The sequence below is a fragment of the Oratosquilla oratoria genome, chromosome 18, assembly GCF_046742065.1.
Source record: "Oratosquilla oratoria isolate Oo_2021 chromosome 18, ASM4674206v1, whole genome shotgun sequence".
NCBI lineage: Eukaryota > Metazoa > Arthropoda > Malacostraca > Stomatopoda > Squillidae > Oratosquilla > Oratosquilla oratoria.
This window is the reverse complement of record NC_134794.1, coordinates 52,593,482-52,618,481: the sequence shown is the minus strand read 5'-3', so window position 1 is coordinate 52,618,481 and position 25,000 is coordinate 52,593,482. Positions and strand designations below refer to the sequence as shown.

General features: G+C 40.8%; 1 protein-coding gene across 1 annotated transcript in view; it reads right to left on the bottom strand.

Moving 5' to 3' along the window:
• LOC143035216 (contactin-6-like) overlaps positions 1-25,000 on the bottom strand; it is a 503,111-nt gene that overhangs the window by 329,541 nt on the left and 148,570 nt on the right. The gene's annotated exons all lie outside the window — the stretch shown is intronic.

Below are 25,000 nucleotides of genomic sequence, written 5' to 3'. Positions count from 1 at the left end.
GATACTGAAACTATTGAGTCCTAGCCCAACAGCGTATCATTTTCCGAATATGCTTCCACCGAGCTCCTGTTGATCTCGACTGTGCTTGGAAGGAATTAAAATGGAAAAGTTAATGTGGTTGATAAGATGAAAATATATATATACATATGCTATGTATATATAGAACATAATTTTAAGCCTATTTTTACATTAAACTCTCCAGTTCTGTAATGGCTGTATGGCTGAATATACTCGTCTGGGTTTAAATAAAATAAAAACTAAAATAAAAACTGGTGAGTGACCGAATAGAAGAGGTTAGGAGTAACCATGGCAACGTCAAGACGACAGTAGACCTTTTGGTCCATAACAAGCTTGAATGGCCATACCATGGGGATGAGGGAAATAGGCTAACTAACATCAGCATCAGTAAAGTAGAAATAGTCAAACAGATTGATAGACTTAAAGCTACAAAATCCCCGAGTCCAGACGAAAGTTTTCCGAGAATGTTAGAGTGTAAATTCAAAATCTGCGACCAGTTAACGGAAATATTTAACAATTCGGTAGACACTGTTTTCGTGCCTACTGCTTGGGTGCAGGCAAACATTGTTCCTGTTTTCAAAAAAGGAGATAAATCGTCTATATACAACTACAGGCCAATCAGTTTGACATCAGTTATAGGTAAAATGCTTGAATCAATAACGGCTAATAGAATTAGAGCTCACATAGAGACAATTTAATTCGTGACTCACATCATGGGTTTTCCATGGGTAAGTCATGTGTAACTAATCTTCTATCTTTTTACACTGTCTCCAAGGTGTTAGAGAATGATAGTTAAGATGCTATTTACCTTCACTTTCGCAAGGTGCCCCCCAGAGACTACAATAAAACCAAAGCTCATGGCATAGGAGGAAAAGTGTTTGAATGGATTAGAGCTTAGATCAGTGACAGAAAACAACGGGTAACCATAAAGTGTAAAATCCAAATGGGGGAGTGTTACTAGTGGAGTTCCCCAGGGCTCTGTTTTGGGTCCCTTATTGTTATCATGTATATAACCGACTTGGACAATGGGATTAATAGCGATGTTAGTAAGTTTGCGGACGACACTAAATTGGGACTTCTAATTAGGTCAGGAGATGCCGAGATTCTGCTGGAGGATCTCATCAAATTGATCTCATGGTCGGTCAAATGGCAAATGGACTTCAATATCTCAAAGTGCAGCGTATTAAACGTAAATTTTCATTATCCAGAAAGCAAGTATAGCTTTATAGCTTAGATAACACGTATTTAGAAAAAAAAGTGCGAGAGAGGTTTAGGAGTGCTAGTGAATCCTGACCTTAAATCCAGGAAATAGTGCATTAGCGTCTGAAATAGAGCTAACAAGGGATTATGTTTCATTGCTAGGACGGTTACGAATGAAAGTGTAGAGGTAATTATCAAACTCTATCTTGCGTTAGACCCATTCTTAACTATGTGGTAGTCTTGGTCTCCTTCCTATAGAATGGATAATCAGTTCACAAGGATCTACACAGAGGAGAAAAGCCAAAACTATACAAGGGCTCAGAAATTTACCTTGCGAGGACAGGCTCAGGCACCTTAAATTGCATTCTCGGGAAGGACGCAGAGTGTAGGGTGGTCTAACAGAGGTGTTCAAATGAATCAAGAGGCTGTCATAACGATGACGCAAACAATGTCATCATATTAAGACAACAGGGCAAGACTCGCAGTAATGGATTTAAATAGGACAATCTTAGATTTAAGAAGGAAACGGGAAAGAACTGGTTTACCAATAGAGTGATCAACAAATGGAATAGATTTAGTATCGGTTATTTTAAGAAAAGGTTAGACACTTATGTATGGGGATGACAGGTGGTACTGGGCATGGAACTGTCTAGTGTAGGCCTTATGGTCTCTAGCAGTCTCCTTTACTCTCATCTTATTTCTTTTTTTAAGTTCTCTGGATGAACATTTCGAAGAGTTCATAGAAAGGTTCCTATAACATTTCCGTGAACTTCGATAAATATCTAAAGAATCATAACAGTAAATCATACCCTAAAGAAAAGAGTCTCTTATAGTGCTTCGTTGAACTGAATAGTGTATATCTGAGGCAGAATTTTTTATTCTTATATTTTTTAATGATTATTATCTTCTGATTACGGAGACTTCTGGATCAAAACCAATAATTCTGTTCCGCGTCGCGAACTCCTACGATCAGGAGGCTAGGACGGTGCTCCTTACAAAGGACTTTATAGCGTGGCATTTGATGAACCATGCCCTTGGTCCAACTCGCTGGTGGCAGATTTCGAACCGACGTCACCTCGACCTCCGTCGCAAGCAGCGACGCTCTAGACCGCCTCTCATGTTGTGGGTCTGTGTTCGAGTCTCGGTGTTTGCCTCTTGCATGCCCAACACACAGGGCAAAGGTACTGGACTCAGTCAAGACCTCGAGGCTGTTTAGTAAAAATTGTATGTTACAAATACTCTGTGAACTTTTTCATATTGTTGTTGTTGTTGTTGTTATTATCACTATTATTTCTATTTTTTTTTAAGAACAATCTGTTTTGATACTCATTATTCAATGTAACAAACTTTACTAATAAAATTTTATTTGTTACTCATTCTTAACCATGAAATAAAAAAAATCCAAATCAACAATAGGCTTGATATTTGTTCTATCAAAATATAAAAACAAGCAGAAAATTCATCTTTACAAAATCGTAAAGGCGGCGGCACACTAGGCTAACATGCTACTTGCTTTTACTACCTCGTATGAGTAGAAACGACTTCGGTTACATTATTCCTTAAGAACATTTCAACATTGAGTCTAACATTCGTATTTTGGGTTTAACTAGTTCGTCATCCAGCTTCTCACTCTCTGACTCAGGAGTAATTTTGCATCTGGAAAAAAAAAAAAAAAAAAAAAAAAACGTAACCGAAGTAGTTTCTACTCAAACGAAATAACAAAGGCAAGTAGCATGCTAGCGAGAAACGCCTAGTGTGACGCCACCTTATCTCACTTTACCGATACTACAAATGGACTGAGTCAACAGTGATCTTAATACATTTGACTTTATAACATCTGAGTAACTGACGTTCTTTAAAAGTATTTGTCAGGTTGAATGAATGATTGCTCGAGTTTTTCCCTGTAATAGTAACCGATACTATTTTGGCTACACGAGGGGTAGCCAAAAGAAAAAGGCACAGAAACCACTCCCACCCATTCCATTTCCTATATATTCCACTCCCCTCCACCCTCCTCCCCCTCTCTTATCTTGGCACCTCCTGGATGACGGGTCATCCCTGCATCCTGTCCACTGTCCAGTAGTGGTAGCCAGTAGTAGTAGGAATACTGGTAGTTGTGGTGACAGTGGTTGTGGTGGTGTTTGCGGTGGTGGGCGGGTGGTTGGGGGTAGTGTTGGGAAAGTGGTGGCAGCGGTGGTAGGTGTGTTGGGGGTAGTGTTGGGAAAGTGGTGGCAGCGGTGGTAGGTGTGTTGGTGGTAGCAGTTGCGGTTGTGCTGATGGTAGAAATAGAATTATCGTGTGATATACGATGAGCCCTGACGGTAGATGCGGCAGTAAAATGTACGGAATGTGCCTTTCATGGATTGTTGTCTCTTCCAGGGCGCAAGCGTGAAAAGTGGTGATGGTGATGATAACTCATCAAGATGCTGATGGTGGTGGTAATGATTGTGACGGTGATGAAGATGGTGATGATGATGATGATGATGATGATGATGATGATGATGGTAATGATGATAGTTATGATGGTAATGATGATTATAATTGTGATAAAGATGGTGATGGTAGTGATGGCATTGATGATGATGGTGGTGACTGTGATGAAGATGGTAATATTAGATGGTGATGCTTGTGATGATGATGTGATGATGGTTAAGATGGTGGTGAAGATGAAAACGACAATGAGAGAGGTGACGATGATAGTGGTGATGGCTATAGGGATGATAATGACAATAATGATGATAATGAGCACCAAAAGTAAAACAAGGAAAAAAGACTGAAAACGACGTCGATAAAGACCAGACAATACAAGACACCCCACTACACACACACACGACTCGGTGGCGCAGTTGATATAGTACTGGACTGCCAGTACAGAGGTGCGGCAGTACATGGTTCGAATCCTACCCAGGGCCGAAATTATTTCGGTATCGCTGTGCTTCGGGTCGTTACTCCGACTGTCGTGGGCGGGGAGTTGTGTGTGTGTGTGTGTGTGTGTGTGTGTGTGTGTGTGTGTGTGTGTGTGTGTGTGTGTGTGTGTGTGTGTGTGTGTGTGTGTGTGTGTAAGGTCATAGCATTACCCATAGATCGGTCATACGAGCTCTGAGCTCTCTTCCGGGAGGGAAATAGCTGTCGATCTCGAGTCCAGCACGTGATCCAAAGACCAAGGTGAATACACACACACACACACGCACGCACACACACATACACACACACCCGTGTGTTTCCACATTCACACGCGGAAGCGCATACATCACCATTACCCATAACCTAATTTCCCGTCCGCCATGTCGGCCTCCGAATTCCAACTTGGCCAACCACCTCCTCCTCCACTTCCTCATCCTTTTACTTTTCTTGCACCTCCTTTTCCTGTTCCTCCATCTCCTCCTCCTCCTACAGCTCCTACTCTTCCTCTATCTCCTCCTCCACGTCCTTCTGCTCCTCTTCCTCCTCCTTCTCCTCCATTGCAAAGTCTGAGCTCACCCTCCACTCCTCTCCACTAACTTCTCTTCGCCCTCTCTCTCCTTCCTTCCCTCCCGCTTTGCCTCCTTCCTCCTTTCCTTCCCCCCTCGTCTCCTTTCTTTCTCCACCCGTGTCCCCGTCCATGCTTCCCCACCTCTACTCATTCTAAGTAAACAATATTTCTAACTTTCCAATTCCTTTATAATAAAGTCTTAATCTTTTCTATTTCTTGTAAGTTTATATATATAAAGAAAATGGTTAAAGAAAATGGAGAAAAGTGGGAGGTGAGCCAGCTGTTGTTTGCGGACGACACTGCGCTTGTGGCAGGGTCAGAGGAGGGATTGAGGAAGCTGGTGGCAGAGTTTGGGAGAGTATGTGATAGAAGAAAGCTAAAGATAAATGTGGGTAAAAGTAAGGTGATGAGATGTACAAGGGGTGAAAGTGGCAGTAGACTGGAAGTGAACATTAAGGGAGAGCGACTGGAGGAAGTGGATAGTTTTAGATACTTGGGTGCAAGTGTAGCAGGAAAAGGTGGAGTGAAGGTGGAGGTAGAATGTAGATTGAGAGAAGCGAGTAAATGCCTTGGTGGTTTAAAGAGTGTAATGAGGAATAGACATTTGGGAATGGATGCGAAGAGGAGACTGTATGAAGGAGTGATTGTGCCAACAGCACTGTATGGGGCAGAAACGTGGAACATAAGAGAAGAAGAGAGAAGGAGTTTGAATGTGTTTGAGATGAGGTGTCTGAGAAGTATGGTGGGGGTTACTAGGCTAGATAGAGGGAGAAATGAGGAGGTGAGGAGGAGAACAGGGGTGAAAAAGGATTTGGGAGATAGGGTTGATGAAAGAATATTAGGATGGTTTGGACACATGGAAAGAATGAGTGAAGAAAGACTAGTAAAAGAGGTATGGAAGGCAGATGTGGAGGGAGTGAACATGAGGGGACGTCCTAGGATGAGGTGGATGGATGGGGTGAAGGGGGCTTTGGGGAAGAGGGGAATGTCTGTTGAGGAAGGAAGGGAGAGGACGGAAGACAGAGGTGAGTGGAGAATGGTTGTATATGGATGATGTTGTGACTGCATGAGGAGGAATGGGCGGGGAAGTGGGGGGTGGGGTAGTATGTGCGAGTAAATTTTGACGCAGCCCGAAGGGATTTCTCCCCGTCCTCGCCTTATATGCAAAGGGGGACGGAGAGGGGGGGTCGCCGAATAAATGAAGCGGCCTCGCTGTGGATGTACTGTGTCTTGCGACACTGCTTCTGACCCAGGGCGGTGGGCAGGGTGCAGGGATGACCCGTCATCCAGGAGGTGCTCAGATGAGAGGAAGGGTGGGAGGGGTGTGGAGTGTATTTAGGGATGAAATGGGTGGGAGTGTTTTTATGCCTTTCCCTTTTTGGCTACCTCCCTTGGAAGGGGGAAAAAGCCTTGGTATATGTATGTATGTATGTATATATATATATATATATATATATATATATATATATATATATATATATATGTATATATATATATATATATAAATAAAATCTGGTTGACCCAATTTGAGGTTTGCTCACGAATGTAAAACAATGATTGGAACGATTTTATGGGGTGCGATGTAATCAGTGGAGTTCCTCAGGGTTCATCCCTAGAGCCATTTTTATTTGCAACACAAATTATCCTATGCATAATATCTACATATACATAAAACATAAATTGTAGTGAATTTTAGACTGAAATATACACTACAGTACCTCTCGGGCCATTTCTATTTTTTAACAGAAATTATAACCCTATCACATTTAGATAATATATATAATATAATAAATTGTAGTGAATTATGGACTGATATATACACTACCTCTCCTGCCTCTTCTTTGTTGTTGTCCTCTTTTTTTCTCTCTCTCTCTCGCTTAATAACACTTCATCTTTTCTTTTCCTAGTCCTCTTCTTCCTCCTCTTCCCCGATTTTCCTCTCTTCCTCCCCAAACTTCCTATCTACCTCCACTTTTTTTTTGGGGGGGGGCTCTTCTACCTCCATTTTCTCCGCCTCCTACTCCTCATCCTCTTTCTCCATTTTCTCCACTTCCAACTCCACTTCTTCCTCTTCCAATTTCTCCATCTACACCCATTCCTGATTCTTTTCTTCCTCCACTTTCTACATCGCCTCCTCTTCCTGGTTCTCTTCTTCCTCCATTTTCTGCAACTCCACATCCACATCCTCCTCCTCTTGGGCCTCTTCTTCCTCCTCCATTTACCTCTCCACTTCCATCAACATCCTCACCTAAGTTTACCTCCACCTCCTCCTCGTCCTCCTCTTCTTCCTCCTCCATTACCTCTCCACTTCCATTAACACTCTTAGCTTAACTCAAACTCCAGAAGGCTCTCCTCCAGAATTCCCTTCGGGTCCTCCGTCATAGAACCTGAGGCTGCAAAACACTCGGGCCGTCCTTGGCCCTTCGCGCCTCGCCGGCGGGAGAGAGACGCCCTTAATTCTTCGTGTCTCCCTCAGGAAAAGGAGGAGGAGGAGGAGGAAGAGGACGAGGAGGCTCAAGGGGTTATCACACTGGGCTATTTTTCCTTCAACAACTTATCTCCAACCTTCACTTAAACAAGTAGAATATGATTTTGCTTACAGAAAGCTACAGCCCGAAGTGAGACGGACACCCATCTGAAGGGCATCACACTGGGCTATTTTTCCTCCGACATTTTACCTCCAACCTCCATTTGAATAACTAGTATATGACTTTGCTTACAGAAATCTAGATTTCTCTGAGAACATTCCAACCGTTTGTCTACCATTCGTATAGGTTTACACTTAGTACATCGTTCATCTTTGCTATATATGACTGCAACAAATTGATATTTGGGGAGATGAAAAATTAAATATTGTGCCAGAAGTCGTTTTCATTCAAAGGAACTCTCGACTGTCGGCGCTGGTGAAGCCCGTGGATGCCCAGTGTGATAGCCCCTCGAGACAGGTTTTCTTCTGACAACAACTTCGGCGAGTAGTCCATCGCTCCTTGAAAGCCTCCTCTAACGTTTCTATTCGTCTGCTGTCCCACCAGTAAGGACGTACTTGAGATCAGTACCTCAATGAAGACCGGTGGGTGGTTTTTGACATGGATGTCCGAACACCAAGGGCAAAGGTGACGATTCCAGTCCCAAGAGTGAGCCCCTTTATGTGACCCATACATGTGGAAAAAATATAATAATAATAATAATAATAATAATAATAATAATAATGATAATAATGATAATTAAAAATTACACTACTACTACTACTACACTGACACTAATAATCATTATAATCATGATAATAGCAATGAAAATAATAACAATAATGATAATGATGATAATAGTAATAATATTAATAACTATGATGATGATGATAATAGTAATAATAATAATAATAATGATAATGATATAAAAACAATAGAAATAAAAATAGCAATGATGATAAAGTGTAAATAAAACATAAAAAAAAAAACGAAAAAATCTCTTAATACGGAGAAAGGTCATTCATAATTCCTACCACTCACTGGATTTGCAATTCCTAATCACTTCCCATTTAACGAGATCGCTAATTTACGGACGAATATTTTCGAGCAAAAATAAACTCCCGCCAAGATAAACAGCCTATGCATAGCACGGTAATGAATAGGTATATAAAGATTAAAGGGAAAAATACGAAAAAAAAAATGTTTGGGAAGGGAAGAACTGTTTTACAAGTGATTTATACTTCTTGAAAAAAAAAAAAATGAAGTCTATTGAAATGAGGCAAAATGACAAACACAATTTTTGTTGTTCAGGCTTCGTGACACCTGCCATCCCCAAAAGAGAAAGAGAAAGAGAGAGTTAGGGTGAGAGAGTGAGTGAGTGAGTGTGTGTGTGTGTGTGTGTGTGTGTGTGTGTGTGTGTGTGTGTGTGTGTGTGTGTGTGTGTGTGTGTGTGTGTGTGTGTGTGTGTGTGTGTGAGAGAGAGAGAGAGAGAGAGAGAGAGAGAGAGAGAGAGAGATACATAGGTGGAGAGAGAGAGAGAGCGGGTGAGAGAGAGGACACTCGTGGGGGATGGCATCACAGAAATGAAAAAAATGTCCATCGAGAAGAAAACAAAACAAGAGAAACGAGGGAATTCTTCTTTTTATTATATAATGTAATGTTATAAAATGTGTGGGTTACGAGGTCTTTCAGTTATGAATGCAGCACAAAGTCGGAATGTGACAGCACATTGCTGTGCACACATACACGTACACACACACGCACGCACAAATGAGTATGAAATAAAGACAATAAAAAATGAATATATATATATATATATATATATATATATACATATATAATAATAATAAACAAAACAAAACGAATAAATACACACAGGAGACGCTGAGTAACTTCGGCCGAAGCCGTCACCTTTGCCCTGTTATGCGCTTGGGGGAATGATAGGATGGGTAGCTAACAGTCACTGCTAGGAATCGGCGAGGAGTGCGGGACTCGAACCCACTGAACCAAGGCCGGTGTCACACTGTCCGTCACCGTAATCGGATCTAGCAAAGTCTCCCTTACGAGTCATTAGACCCGAAAAGTTATGATAGTTCCTTAACCAGGTGGTCGTTATATCAAGTTTTTAGCTGTCGCCAGGTGATTTTATTAAGATGATTAAACATTCAAACATTATCTGGGCGCATCCGGCCCCGCCGCAGAGTGTGACACACCCGCTTGCGGCCGTGCGAGAGCTGCACGCTTCCGATGACGCAACCAACCCACCCGTAAAGCCCAAATCGAACTCACACCCACAACCATGCAAGCTCATCCAACCACTCATAGTACCATACCATTCCCATACCATATATGCAGTAGTTGCTAGAGTGAAGATAGATACATGTGTACATATAGACATCCATGCACGTGTACATGCGCACCCATACACCCACACATACACTGTGTATATCGATTACACATACACAGGTACATACCTTGTGATAAACATTGAATATATCATATACAAATCCAAATTTACACACACGCACGCACAGAAATAAATAATAAAGGGAAAGGGCAGCCGAGGGACGAAAGAGACGGATGAGATAATTAGAAGGAAGATACAAACCAAATGGGTACAATAAATTACATGGAAAGAGAGTAAAGAAGGATAAGAGGGAGGGAGAACGAGGAATAGTCTGCAGAAGGAACCTGTCTGTGCGAGGCACTTCTCTGTACTAGACACTCGTCTGTAGGACGTATTTGTCTATAGGAGGTACCTGTCTGTAGGAGACACTTGTCAGTACGAGGCACCTGTCTCTAGGAGCCACTTCCCTGCAGGAGGAATTAGTTTGTTAAGAGTCACTTGTGTATAGGGAGCATTTGTCTATAGGAGGCATGTGTCTGTGGAAAGCACTTGTCTGTAGAGACATTTGTCTGTAGGAGGCATGTGTCTGTGGAAAGCACTTGTCTGTAGAGACATTTGTCTGTGGGAGGCATCTGTCTGTAGAAAGCACTTCTCTGTAGACATTTGTCTGTAGGAGGCATTTGCCTGTAGGAGACATTTGTCTGTAAGAGACACTTGTCTGTAGGAGGCACTTGTCTGTAGGAGGCACTTGTCTGTAGGAGGCACTTGTCTGTAGGAGGCACTTGTCTGTAGGAGGCACTTGTCTGTAGGAGGTACTTGTTTGTAGTAGCCACTTGACTGTTGGAGGTATTTGTCTGTACGATTCATATGTCAGTAGGAAGCAACTGTGAGGTACTGGAATCCTTGTGTTGTGAGAAGAATACTGAAGAACAGTCAGTTTTAAGTTCACGTGTTCCAACTCAGTTCACGTTTTGTTGTTTGCTTGTGGGACGATGTCATAGATAATAGATAAATAAGTATAGAAATGAATAAATATAAATAAATACGTAAATAAAGATAAAAATGAATTAATAAATAAATGAATAATTAATGAATAAATAGAAGATAGGAAACCTACCACACAGATTTGTCAGTGAAAAAAGTATGACTTTTTTTTTCCGCACGGTCATTTCAACTTAAAACTTTTGCATAAATCAGCAACGGGTTTGCCTTTTCGATTGTCAGGAAAACTAGTTTTATCTAGACTTTAGACCTGAAATAGAAAGAAAATATATAGAATTCTGTTTGCTTTAGATGTATAGTGGATAAAAACAAACGTATATGTTCACATCGCGCACGAAATATTTTGGTATCATCGAACGAAGTCAAATGAAACAAGTGTTTGACATTGGTATAGCAGTTTTGAATATTTGTGGAAAACAGCGAACAGCCCTCCACCACCTTTTTTCATTTTTTAACTATTCGTTCATTTATTTTTTTCTTTTCTATTCTATGACTATTGCTGAAGCTACTATTTTATAAAGAGTGAAATAGTCACTTTAACGAAGGCAGTAACACTCTGTTACTATCACAAATTGTTGTATAACTATCACTTTTACCACTATCCTAACTATATATACCACCACCACTAAGACCACCACCAACACTACCATTACCAATACTACTGCCACTACAGCTACTACTATTAATACAAATTTTCCCACTAATATTACTATGAAGAATGCAAAACTAAGGAGGGGGGTTATTGGATAGGCGCACGCGCACACACACATTATATACATATTTATATATATATATATATATATATATATAATATATATATATATATATATATATATATATATATATATATATATACATATATGAGAACAAATCCCTAGTGACAGCTACATACTTCCGTCCGTCGCTAACTTTGAACTCGGGGTCCCTATGAACGTGATACCTTAATTCAAAGCTGGCGACGGCCGGGTTTGATTGTTATATATATATATATATATATATATATATATATATATATATATATATATATATATACATATATATATATATATATATATATATATATATATATATATATACATATATTTATATAATCAAATCCTGAATACACTGCTGGACAAAGGCCTCCTTCATAGCATTCCATGATTCACAAGGCCGCGCCAACCTCTGCCACTTCACTCCTACAAACTTCTCTATATCATCTCTCCACCTGTCTGGTCTCCCTCTTCTACGCTTGCTCCATCGCTCGTCAGTCGTTTGCACTAACTTACTTGCCCAATTCCACTTCCTCTCCTTCACCGTCTCCACAATAACTTTCACTCTAGTCTGCTCACCCAACTTACTCTCTTTCGGTCTCTCAGCGTTATTCTCATCATTGATCTCTCCATTTTCCTCTATGCAGTCCTTACCTTTGTCTCCACCGCTTTCGTCAGTTTCCAAGTCTCACACCCGTAGATTATTGCTGGCAGAATGCACTGATTGTAAACTTTACGTTTCAGACATATACGTAGACTCTCAGAATTTTATTATACTTACCACTTTCCAACAAATTGTAATACGTCTTTTTATTCTATTATCATAATCTTTGGTCACTTTCACCATCTGGTCAAAATAATTATACTCTTCAACTTCTTCAAGCTGTAAATAATTTGGGTGACATTGTATCACCTTGCCGTAGTCCCTTCTCGATCTTGATCTTTTCTGTATCTTTATGTAGTCGAATTATAGCGGTACCTTTAGCATATTTATTTTTGTAATCCTTACGATCTGTTCGTTTGTACTCTGCTTGCGTAGTGAGTTTAGTATTGTTATTTGTTCTATCGAGTCAAAGGTCTTCTCGTAATCTACAAAAGCTAAACAGAGAGGTATATTGTATTCTGTCGTTTTCTCGATTAGTTGGACCATCGCGTGCAAGTGATCTAGAGTCGAATATTCGCTTCTAAAGCCTGCCTAGTCTCTAAGATGGTTTCCATCTAAAACTTGACTCAGTCTATTTGTAAGGATCTTGGAGAATACTTTATATGCATTTGATAGCAAGCTAATTGGTCGGTAGTTACTATGGCCCTTCTTGTCTCCATTTTTATGAGGTAAAATCACTATAGCATTCCACCAGGATTTAGGAAGGCTTACTTGACGTATGTACTGGGTGTACAACTCAGCTAACTTAATATGAACTTCTTTCCTTGCGTCTTTCAAAAGATCTATTGATATATCATTATCCCAAGGTGCTTTTCCCCCGTTTCACATTTTTAAAGCAAATTGTACTTCTTCCTTTGTAATTTCTGGTACATTACTAACATCTACAGATGAATTTACTGACAACTACGGCCTTTGACGAGTAAAGCTCTTGGTAAAATTATTCTACTCTTTTTAACATTCTATCTTTGCATTTAGTGATCTCTCCATTTCTATTTTTAAACATATCATTTCCTGTCTTCCTAAGGCTTTTTCTGCGCTCGGTCCCTTTGATACTTTTACCTTTCCGAATACTTTCCTTTATTTCATCTATGTTTCTCTTCCTTTTCTCTGATTTTTTGCTTTTTGTTGATAAGCTTTAGTTCTACCCTTTCTATTTCGTCTTTCCTGCTTTTAATCTGTATGGTCCTTCTTTTAATTAGGTCATTTGTAGCTTTGAAGTATTTGTTTTCTCTAATACTTTTTTACTTTCTACTTTCTCTGCCGATTCCCTAGTGGTATTCACTGAATTTAAATTCATATCTTCGACGGTGTTCTCCTGAGTTCTTAGAGCTTCAAATCTATTAATTTCTAACTGATTTTTCTTATCCTTAACCTTCGCAAAGCTTATTTTCTTTCTTAAAGCTAGTTTATTTCTCTCAGCTCTGCAATTAAATTTAGCTTTGTAACCTACCATTCTATACTCACAACCTATTTTGACTTTATTTATGACCGTAACATTATTAACGCTCTTGCTCTCATCTCCTAATATGAAGTCTACTTCATTCTTTGTTGTTCCATTTTGACTTCTCAAGATCCTTTACTACCTACACGTTTTCGGAAGTGTTCATTATTCTCATGTTGTAGTTCTTTGCAAAACTGACAAACACCTCGCCTCCGTCATCTCTTTTGCCTTCTCCAAACTTCCCAGTGCACAACTCATTTCCCATCTTCTTCACCACTTTAGCATGAAAGTACTAATGTGTACTTTTTCTTGATCCATTACCTGGATTAAATCATCAATTTTCTCAATATCATCGTCTGAAGTCTGTGAAGTTGGTGCATAAACCTAAATTATTTTTAGTGTACCTTTTTACACATTATATATATATATATATATATATATATATATATATATATATATATATATATATATATATATACACACACAGATGGAGTTGACTGAATCCGCAGAGATCAGCAAAGCCTGAAGTCGACGCCGTAAGGTCACGATATGTGGAGGACAGGAATGAAGTGGATTACGAAAGCGGAGGTGTGGAAGAGGGAGGACTCTGTATGGAGGACGGTGGAGACGCATGTGGAGTGCGCGTGATGAACGAGGCGGCCACCCTAGCAACTACATGAATCACCGCAAGGAGGGAACAGGACCGATGTAGAGGGGAGGATCGTGGAGGGGAAAGGAGGGTGGAGGGTGCTGGAGGGAAAGGTGATGGTGGAGGGTGGAGGGTGGTGGAGGGGAGGGGAAGGAGAGGGAGGTGGAGAGAGGGCAGGGGAGAGGAAAGGTGGAAGGGAGAGGAAGGTGAAGGGGAGAGTAAGGTGGAGGGGAGATGAATGTGGAGGGTAGGAAGGTTGGGTGAGGGAGATAGAGGGGAAGGAGGTGGAGGAGAGGAGAAGGAGGTGGAAGGGAGGAGAAGGAGGTGGAGGGAAGAATTGGGAGGGTGAGGGGACGGTTGCAGAGAAGAGGGGCAAGGGAGGAGGGTGGAAGGAAGGAGAGGGTGAGAAGAGGGGTGGGGAGAGGAGGGGAGGGGTGGGAAGGAGACGGGAGGGGTGGGGAGGAGACGGGAGGGGTGGGAAGGAGACAGGAGGGGAGGAGAGAAGAGGAGAGGGGGTAGGGGAGAAGAGGAAGGGAGGGGAGGGGAGGAGAGAAGGGGGAGTGAGGAGAGGTAAAGGGAGGAAAGGGGAAGGGAGGAGAGGGGAAGGGAGGAGAGGGGAAGGGAGGAGAGGGGAGGAGTGTACAAGAGTAAAGAGTCGAGAAGGGGAGGAGGAAAGGGGAAGGTGGGAGAAAAGGGAATGGGAGGAAGGAAGGGGAATGGAAGGGGTCAACGGGAGGGGTAAAGGGGAGTGGGGAAGGGATGGGTAGAAGGGGAAGGGGAGGAGTAAGGAAAAGGGGGAAAGGGATGAAGGAGGGGGAGAAGGGTAGGAGAGGAGGGAAGGGGTGGAGGAAGGGGAGGGGGAAGGGGAGGGGGAAGGGGAGAAAGGAAGGGGAAGGGAAGAAGGTAAGGGTACGGGGAAGGTATGGGGGAAGGGTACGGGGGAAGGGGATGGGATAAGGAGAGGTGGGGAAGGGGAAGGGGGCAGGAGTGGGGGGGAGAAAGAAAAAGCGAGGAGGTGGGAACGTAAACTAGAGAAAGTGGAGGAAGGGAGGGAGGAGGGGAAGGGGAGGAGGGAGGGAGTGAGGGAGGAGGGGAAGGGGAGGAGGGAGGGAGTGAGGGAGGAGCCACGGTAAGAAATGTGAGAGAAATTGAGGGAGGAGGAGGAGGAGGAGGGAGGTGGGGATTAATAATTCAAGAAATTGATGTTATTTGTAGAATGAATGGACTTGCGAGGGGGCGGGGGGGGGTGGCGATGGTAATGGGGAGGAGGAAAGTGTGGAAGATGGGGAGAAAAGAAAAAGGGGGGAATTGGAGTGGGGAGGGGGACGGGGAAGGGGATAGGGAAATGAGGAAAGCGGGAAGGAGGAACAGGTAAGAAGGGAAGGGGAGGGGAGGGGGAAACGGGGGGAAATGGAAATGGGGGAACGGGGGATGGAAGAGGAAACGGGGGAGGGAAGGGGAAATGGGGGACGGAGGAACGGGGGGGGAGGGATGGGATGAACAGGGAAAGAGGGGATGGAGGTACGGGGGAAGTGGGGATGGGAAAAGGGGGAACGGGGAAGGGAAGGGGGAATGGGGGAAAGGGGGAATAAGGGAGGGGGGAGGGGGAATGAGGGAAAGTGGGAATGGGGGAAGGGGGAAATGGGGAAAAGGGAAATGGGGGAAGGTGGAAACGGGGGAGGGAAGGGGGAACGGAGGAAAGGGGGAATGAGGGAGGGGGGAGGGGAAATGAAGGAAAGTGGTAATGGGGGAAGGGGGAAATGGGGGAAGGTGAAAACGGGGGAAGACAGGAAATAGGTGAATAGTAAAAGTAATTGTGTAGAAATTTTGAAACATTTATGAGAAAAAAAAAGTTGAAGGAGATGGAAGAGAAGACACTATCTTATTCTTCCATCTATATACCGAGAGCTTTTTCCCCCTTATAAGAGAGGTAGCCAAGTCAAAGGCTCGTACCTACTCCCACCCACTCCACTCCCCTCCACCCCTTTCCTCCCTCTCATCTTAGCTCCTCATGGATGACGGGTCACCCCTGTATCCCGCCCACTGCCCTGGGCCGGAAGCAATGCAGCAAGGCACAGTGCATCCACAGCAAAGTCGATTAACTTTTTCGGCGACCCCTTCTCCTTCCCCTCATGCGGAAAAAGAGAAGATCGGGAGAAATCCCTCCGGGTGGCGTCAAAATATCCACATATAAGCACCTCCACCCCCATCCACCACCCCTCCCTTCGTTGCATAACCATCATCCATACACAACCACTTTCCATTCATCCCTATCTCCTGCCTTCTCCCTTCCTTGCTCAACAGACATTCCCCTCTTGCTCAACGCCCTCTTCACCCCATCCATCCATCTCATCCTCGGTCGTCCCCTCAAACTCACTCCCTCCACCTCTGTCTTCCACACCTCTTTTACTAATCTCTCTTCCTTCATTCTTTCTATGTGTCCAAACCATCCCAATGCTCTTTTATCAGCCTTATCTGTCATCTCCTTTTACAATCCCACTCTCCTCCTTACTTCCTCGTTTCTTACTCTATCTAATAACCCCTACCATATTTCTCAGACATTTCATCTCAAACACATTCAAACTCCTCCTGTCTTCCTCTCTTATGTTCCATGTTTCTGCCCCATACAAAGCGGTTGGCACAATCACCCCTTCATACAATCTCCTCTTTGCATCTTTCCCCAGATGCCTATTTCTCATGACATTTTTTAATCCACCAAGGCACTTGCTTCCCTCAGTCTACAATTTACCTCCACCTCCACTCCTCCATTTCCTGCCACATGCGACCCCACATACCTCCATCCTCTCTCGTTTAAGATTTACTTCCAACTCACTGTCATTCTCTCCTCTTGTACATCTCATCACCTTGCTTAGTCTTAGTCTTACCTGATAATTATTAGTTACCATTACCACCAGCACTGCTACCAACACTTCCACTACCAGATTCTCCTCCTCATCCTCTTCCACTTCCTACTCTTCCTTTCCTATCCCACTTCTGTCTTCTCTTCTCTCCTTCCCACGCCTCTTTCTCTTTATTGGCCTAACAGTGGGGGAGAGGGGAGGACGAAGTGTGATGAAAGAGGAAGCTTAGGATTAATATTAGGATCAGGAAAAAAGGATTAGGAGAGGAGAGAGAAGAGGAGAGAGGAGAGAAAGAGGGTAGAGGGAGAGCGAGGAGAGATGATAACGGAGGAGGAAGAGGAATAGGAACAGGAGGTAGAGGAGGAGGAAGAGGAGGAAGAGGAAGAGGACGAGAAGAGGTAAGAGGAGGAGAAGGAAAATGGAGCAAGAGAAAGTAGGAGAGCGAATGACACTGTCTGATGGGGCCTCAGGAAGATGAAAGAGAAGACATTGGGCTTTGCGTCTGTGCTTGTTCTTTTTGTTCTGCTTGCTTGCGTGCTTGTGTTAGCGTTAGTTGCATGTACTATTGAGGACAATGCGCCTAACCCAGCATAGATAAGCATATATATAAAAATATATATAAAAAAGAAAATATATATTTGCATAATTACTATGTCAATTGAAACAGTATAAGGGTGACTACGTTACGAATGTGTGTGTTAACGTGTACACATGTGTGTTTGAGTGTGCATGTATACATGTGTGTGTGCATGTGTGTGCACATGTACATACATGCGTTTGTGTATGTGCGTGTGCATGTGAGTTTGTATAGGTGTGCATGTGTGGGTACATATGTGCGTGCGTGTGTATATATATATGTGTGTGTGTGTGTGTGTGTGTATGTGTATACACAAGTATGAAGGTCGGTGCGGCAGAAGCCGTCTGAAACCCCATGAAATTTGGAGATTCATGGGCAGACCTATCCCATGCAGGGTCAAGCAAAAACTCTATTCTATTTCATTTATCTATTTACTTATTTATTCGTTATTTTTTGTAAGCATGTTTCCCTCGCCTTTTCATTTATTTATTCATCTATGTATTTATTTATCTATATATTAATTTACTCACTTCATCTATTTATCTATTTGTGTGTGTGTGTGTGTGTGTGTGTGTGTGTGTGTGTGTGTGTGTGTGTGTGTGTGTGTGTGTGTGTGTGTGTGTGTGTGTGTATTCACCTTGGTCTTCACCTTGGTCTTTGGATTACGTGTTGGACTCGTGATCGACAGCTATTTCCCTCCCGGAAGAGAGCTCAGAGCTCATATGACCGATCTATGGGTAATGCTATGACCTTTCACCCCCCCCAACTCCCCTCCCACGAGAGTCAGAGTAACGACCCGAAGCGCAGCGATACCGAAATAATTTCGGCCCTGGGCAGGATTCGAACCAGGTACTGCGAGCATCCCCGTACTTCGCAGTCCAGTGCTCTACCAACCGCGCCACCGAGTCGTGTGTGTGTGTGTGTGTGTGTGTGTGTGTGTGTGTGTGTGTGTGTGTGTGTGTGTGTGTGCGTAATTTAGCAGTGCTTCTATCTTTGAGAACAATATTTCACCGGTTCTACTTTCCGTTTCAACGTTTTTCTCCTTTCTTTCAGTGTCTGTGTTTATCTATATTTTGGAGAAATAAAAACGTTTGTGTTCAAATGTTTTGTCATTAAGAACCTGGACTAAGATAAACAGTTGTTTTCTTTCGGTAATTCATCTCCTAGGAGGCTGCAATTGACCTATTCGTCTATTTATTTAACTTTTACCTGCTTACTTATTTCTATTTGTCTATTATATTTCCATATCTTTAGTTTTATCTATTTCATATTCAGTTTGTTTAACCTTTTTTTATGCTTTTCTATTTCTTATCTATTTTGGTCATTTTTTTCTGTTTATCATATTTTCCCATTTCCTTTTATTCAAACGAGTTTTTGTTGAATTTGCTTTATTTACCTATAACTTGTTTATCTATTTATTCGTTTATTTAACTATTTAATTGTTTATTTGCATTTACCTTTTATATTTCTACGTTTTTTGTTTTACATTTAGTTTACGTTATTTTTTTTCCATTTATTTCTAATTTGTTCATATATTTATTTCTACTTGACTATTTCTGTTTAGCTGTTATATTCTTATTTTCATTATATTTCTTTTATATTTAGTTCGTTTTATTTGTCTGATTTAATTCGAACTTATCTATATTTTATATACTTATTTACTTCTTGGTTTCTGGTAAGGAAATACAGTGAAAAACTAATCGAGGGGACGAGTGTTGGTCCTAAACAGCCTTTTGTCATGACGGCATACGGTCTATAATTGTGACAAACCTCAGACCTAAGACTGTATAACGCTTAAGAATAAAAAGTTTGGTAAGTTCCCATCAAATGTGCCATTTCATTTATGGAAAGATATATTTCTTTAATGGAAATGGCAGTGATGAGTCTCTAAAATTAAAAAATCTCGTGTATATATATATGTATATATATATATATATATATATATATATATATATATATATTATATATATTATATATATCATATATATATATATATATATATATATATATATTACATATAATATATATTACATATATATATACATATATATAATATAATATATATATATATATATATATATATATATATATATATATATATATATATATATATATATATATATATATATATGTATATATATATATATGAAAAAATCAAAATCAAAAATCAAAGATAAAACCCAAAATCTATGAAATTCAAGATAGATTTCCTTATAATATTGTATATCTAAATAATAGTAATAATAATGATGACAATAATAATAGAAATAATAACAATATCAATAATAACTCTAGAAATAATATCAATATTAATAATGATAATTATAATAATGAAAATGATGATGATAATAATGATAATTATAATAATAATAATGATAATAATAATAAAGATAATATGAATAATAATATCAATAATGATAACAATAGTAATAATAATAATAATAATAACAATAATACCAATTCCGAATATTAGGACTTTCGAATACTGAAAATCCTCGACACAGAGAACTACCTATACAGTGTAACTGCACCGTACGAATGGGACGTGGACTAAGTGTCCGGGGCAGCGGACATTGCTTGTTCATGAATATGCATGGGCTAATGTCAAATACATGCATCTCCTTGCGACATATTGTCCACCTGTGATGGACCAGAAACAAATGTCCTCTTCCTAGGAACAATTACCCCCCCCCCCGCACATGGAGACAACTCTCCCCCTTGTGTTGGACCAGAAACAAATGTCCTCTTCCTGGGGACAATTCCCTCCCTTGGGGACAATTCCTCCCCTTTGGTGACAATGCCACCCCTTGGGGACAATTCCCCCTCTATGGGGACAAGTCCCCTTTTCCCCAAAGAAGGCTACCAAATTTCCTTAGTAACGTCACAAACCAAAACCTAGTGTTAGTTAGTGGATGCAAAATTATTTTATTCAATGTTGAAAGCAGCAAAGACAACAGCAAAACATAAGAAGGCCTATTCATTTCTTGAATAGGTCTGGTACCTCTGGAGTCACGACAATAAAACAAATGACGATCAAGTGATCAGATTCTCTTATGAATGCGGATATGGATATGTAGGATAAAATCACACCAAAGAAAATGAAAATTAAGACGTTACCACTTTTGTTATACAGGATAAGTGAAGTCTATGAATATTTAATAGAAATCGTGGAGGCACAAAAATGTTAATATACATATATATATATATATATATATATATACATATATATATATGAAGACATCCTGACAGGTTGTAAGAGGAGTAGAGGGAAACACACAAGTAGAACAGGAGTTTATTCCTTGACTAGTTTCGCACAGTGATGCTTCTTCAGAAGAAGCATCACTGTGCGAAACTAGTCAAGGAATAAACTCCTGTTCTACTTGTGTGTTTCCCTCTACTCCACATATATATATATATATATATATATATATGAAGTGAATCGTTAGTACCAGCGGGAAAATCATACAAATAATTTCCGATAGTCGCGCCGGGAATCGAACCGAGGCCTAGATTGATGCCAAAATTACTGGGGCGGTCGTCGGAATATATATATATATATATATATATGTGTATACATTATATATATATATATATATATATATATATATGTGTGTGTGTGTGTGATATATATGTGTGTGTGTGTGTGTGTGTGTGTGTGTGTGTGTGTGTGTGTGTGTGTGTGTGTGTGTGTGTGTGTGTGTGTGTGTGTGTGTGTGTGTATGTAATTTGTAAGTATATACTTGTTAAGACAGAATATACCTGACCCAAGGTGGATCACACTCACGATGATGCAAGAAAGAACGGAGGAGAACGGCTTGCAGGAGGGGTGGACTCGGGAAAGGAGAGGGGTGGGAACTCGGGAGAGGTGTTGGGAACTCGGGTGGGGAAAGGGTAGGAATTCGGGTAGGGTAGGGGATGGGAATTGTCATAGGGTCTCTCAAAAATCCCTTCGGGTAGTGAGGGATTGGGAACTTGGGAAGGGAGGGTTTGGGAACTTTGGTTGGGAAGGGGTGGGAACTCGGATACGGAGGGTTTGGGAACTCAGGTAGGGAAGGGTTGGGAACTTGGGTAGGAAGGGTTTGGTAACTCGGGTAGGGAATGTTGGGAACTCGCGTTGGGAGGGTTGGGAACTCGGGTAGGGATGGGGGTGGGAACTCGGGTAGGAAGGGGTTGAGAACTCGAAGGGTGGGAACTCGGGAAGTATACAGAAGCAGTGAAGGCCATTACCGAGACGAACAACACTCGGACCCCCGATGCGCAATATATATCTATCTGGCACTACGCGAGGGGACTGGGAAGGAAGTCGAGGAGGAGGAGGAGGAGGAAGAGGAGAAAGGAGGAGGAGGAAGAGGAGGAGGAGGAGGAAGAGGAGGAGGAGGAGGAGGAGGAGGAGGAGGAGGAGAAGGGATGAGGTGGTGTAGGAAGCGGAAAAGGACGATCGGGACGTTGATCAGGAGACAGAAGGGAAATTACATCAATGTTTTGAAGAAAGATCATGATAAAAGATAGACATAAATGATAGCGATGAGCAGATGTTTAGAAATTCAAACATATATACATGCACACACACACACGCGCGTACACGTACACATACATGCACGAGCATACATAGACACACACATACGCGTACGTGCACACACACACACACACACACACACACACACACACACACACACACACACACACACACACACACACACACACACACACACACACAGCATGATAGATGAAGGATAACCGATCACTCTGCAACAAAAGTTACATTATATATATATATATATATATATATATATATATATATATATATATGTGTGTGTGTGTATATATATATATATATATATATATATATATGTATATATATATATATATATATATGTGCATATATATATATGAATTATCCTTTTTCAACAAAATTATATCCTCATGATTAAAATCGTCTGTCTGGCACTACGCGAGGGGACGGGAAGGAAGTCGAGGAGGAGTTATGTTCTTGTGAGGAGGAGGAGAAAGGAGTAAAAGGAGGAGGACAAGGAGAAGGAAAGGAGGAGGAGGAGGAGGAGGAGGAGGAGGAGGAGGAGGAGGAGGAGGAGGAGAGGAGGAGGGAAGACAGAAGGAAAATTACAACAAAGTTTTGAGGGAAGATCATAATAAAAGATAGACAGACAACTAATAGCGACGAGCAGATATATAGAAATTTAAACATATATACATGCACACAAACGCGCGCACACGTATACATACATGCAAGAGTGCACATAGACACTCACATATACGCACGTGCACGCACACACACACAAAGAGAGAGACAAACAGCATAATAGATGAAGGATAACCGATCAATCTGCAGCAAAGGATATATATATATATATATATATATATATATATATATATATATATATATATTATATATATGTACTTTATATATATATATATACATATATATATATATATATATATATATATATATATATAAATTATCCTCTTTCCACAAAATCATATCCTCATGATTAAAATAGTCTGTTTTCGACAGAAACTCCAGAAAGAAATTAACAAAAGATTGAATATTGAAAAGAAACAAACACCTTAATATAAGCTCTACCACGTTCAAACGATGGACCATTTTTATTCACTATAATATAGGAAAGAAAAAAATGATAAGTTTAAGATGACTAAATGAATATATAAATGAATAAGATACGTTAACAAGTAAATGAATAAAGAAATAAACGATTATCTATAATAAGATAAATTAATACATATATCAACGAATGCAGGTATAAATCTAAATTGAAATTTACTGAAAATGAATGAGTAAACAAATAAACGATTATCTGTAATAAGATAAAGAATAATAATAATAATAAGATAATAATAATAATAAGTAACAATAATAATAATAAATAGAATAATGAACAATAATAATAAATCAAATAATAAATGATGATAATGATAATAATAATAATAATAATAAAATAATAATAATAGAATAAGAATAATAAAGAATGAACAAATAAACGATTATCTGTAATAAGATAAATTAATTCATATATCAACGAATGCAGGAATAAATCCAAATTGAAATTTACTGAAAAAAAGAACGAGAACGAGGAAATGGGGACACCTAAGAAAACACACCAAAGGACTCTGGGGAGATGGGGGGGAGGGGAGGGGAGGGGAGCAGGTGGTGAGGGAGGGAGGGGGAGGGAGAGCAGGGGGAGGGGGAGACGGTGGGGAGGAAAAAAAAAAGGTGAAGAAAGGTCAAACAGAGAGGCAGTCTGGTAATCCTTGGGGAAAATAGTTTTGGTAGTTCGTGTTGTTTTTCTGTTGATATGTATACTTACACTTACATGTTCATTTATATATTTATCTACTTATTTGCTTGTTTGTTTAATTATCTATTTATTAATTTACTTCCTCATTTGTCCATCTGTGTATCTATCTATTGATTCACTCACTTGTATATTTACTTGTTCATTGTCTATATATGTATCATTCCAATGGCGTGTTGACATGTATTCTGAATGTGTATTTACACTTTAATTAAATTCTCTGTTTATGCATGACTTCATTCATGATTTACGTGTTGATCAACCTAATTGTTTGGCAAACCCCCATTGTAAGGAAAAAAAAGGGTCATTTGATATATGTATATTTGTTTGTTTACTTTTTCTAGTGTGTATCAGCCATCGTCGAGGTATGTACATGGATATTATCTTGTATAAATTATGAGTATATTCTAGAAAGGTCTCTCCTAGTTCTCTCTCTCTCTCTCTCTCTCTCTCTCTCTCTCTCTCTCTCTCTCTCTCTCTCTCTCTCTGATTGTGTGTGTGTGTGTGTGTGTGTGTGTGTGTGTGTGTGTGTGTGTGTGTGTGTGTGTGTGTGTGTGTGTGTGTGTGTGTGTGTGTGTGTGCGCGCACCGGATATGTGCGTAATTTTGTGTGAATGCATATATACACGTGCGTGCTTGTGTGTGTGTGTGTGTGCGCGCATGTCCACATGCCTTATAGGCTGCAATTGTTGCAGAGCAGAGAAGCTTGGCTTGCAACAGACAATTGCTTAACGATATTAGGGCTCTGTTCCCCCAACTAACCTCTTACTCATGGCTGACCTGACCCGACCTGAATCCTTGACCTGAAACAGTGACCTGAGACAACTGACCTGAAGCTATGATCTGAGGCGACAACTGATCAAGGGCTGAAAAATGACCTAAAATCGTTGACCTGAGCCGATAACCGACCTGAGGCTGTTGACCTGAGGCGACAATTGATCTGAGGCTGTTGACCTGTGGTGACAACTGACCTGAGACGGTGACCTGAGGCGACACCTGACTTGAAGCTTGGCCTGAGGTGACAACTGACCTGATGTGGTGACCTGAGGCGGAAACTGACCTGAAGCTGTCGACTTGGGGACAAATGACCTGAACGCTGACCTGAGTCGACAACTGACCTGATGCAGTAACCTGAGGCGACAACTGACTTGAAGCAATGATCTGAGGCGAAATTTGACCTGGTAACCTGAAACGAAGACTGACCTAGGGCGGAAACTGACTTGA